The sequence below is a fragment of the Nanorana parkeri genome, unplaced genomic scaffold, assembly GCF_000935625.1.
Source record: "Nanorana parkeri isolate BGI_ZX_2015 unplaced genomic scaffold, ASM93562v1 scaffold753, whole genome shotgun sequence".
Taxonomy (NCBI): domain Eukaryota; kingdom Metazoa; phylum Chordata; class Amphibia; order Anura; family Dicroglossidae; genus Nanorana; species Nanorana parkeri.
In genome coordinates, this window is record NW_017307021.1 from 2,495 (window position 1) to 3,974 (window position 1,480).

The window sequence follows — 1,480 nt, forward strand, 5'->3', positions numbered from 1 at the left end:
TCCATAGAGCCTGACACTGCCAGGACCCCCTCCACTCTGACCGCCTCTTCTAATCGCACAGGCTAGCAGACAGACACAGCGGGTCACACCGAGCCGCAGATATTTAATAATTTGATGTATGCGTTGCTATTCATGGACATTTTCAGCACCCTTCTCCTCCACACAAGGGGTATCCGGTAAGGAGCGCAGCAGTACCCTCAACTGACACCAAGCCACGAGTACCGATATTTTTTTTCCAGTACTTGCCGATACCGAGTACCGGAAGTCCCATTCAGGAAGCCAGGCGGCGTGTAATGACTCGCCACCTGGCTTCCTGATTAGCCGGGCAGCGTATAAAGACTCGCCGCCCGGCTTCCCGATTAGCAGGGAAGTCGCCCCAATGCTTCTCGTCACTAGGTGATGAGTGAACATTGAGCCTAAATGGCCGGGAAGCCGGGCAGCGTGTAATGACGCGCTGCCCGGCTTCCTGATAGTGGAAGTATTGGGCTAGGCATCGGAGCATTTGAGTACCCGCCCATATATATGTCGTCGGCACCGATACGGATACTAGTATCGGTATCGGTACATCCCTAGTCACTAGAGCACATTTATATATATGGTTGCTATTGGCATTTTGTAGATACACACAATACATTAGTGACAGTTATTGTCCTATAATGCAAACACATCAGTGCAATCAGAAGGTTCAAAACCAACCTCTTCCTGCAAATCGTTATGATTTCTCCTCTAGCAACCATATATTTCAAATTCCCCCAATGACAGTAATGATATCTGAACTGAGTCACCAAGCAAGTGCAGACTATTAGGCTTCATTCACACTGTGCGTTCTGGCATTGCGGCGACAGAAATCCCAGATATCCTGTTTCCCGATGAACTCAATGACAGGGTGGCAGTGGCTGCATCTGTAAGCGACAGACCACGTGTATTCATATGTGATACAATTACATGCGGTTCAGAATAGATCATTGTACCTGGACGCAGGATACATGTAAGCAGCAGGGATAGTGATCTATTCCAAACCACATGTACATGTATCATATATGATTACATGAGGAGTGAGGACGGCCGGTTACAGATGTGGCCGCTGTCACCTGCTCATTAACTGGAATCTAAATGGGGACACCTGGGATTCCTGCCGCAGGAATGCAGAGTGTGAATGAGGCCTTACAGTCACTGAATGAATTATCGCAAATAAGCTTCTTGCCTTCCAAATGATTAAAACAGACCTCTGTCAGATCCCTTCAGAGGTGGATGGGGTGCCGGTGGCTCAGGTTGGGGTGCTGCCTCAGTCAGGGACAGTCTGACACCTCGCTCTCTGAATGGAGGCGGAGCCTGAGTCCGCCCGGGAAACACTACCCTCCCCTAACTGACCAACCTGGGGCAGTTGCCCATGGCAACCAATCAGCTTCTATATTTATTTACAAAGCTGAATTGAACAAACTGAAGAGAGAAGATAATAGGTTACTATGGGCAACTGCTC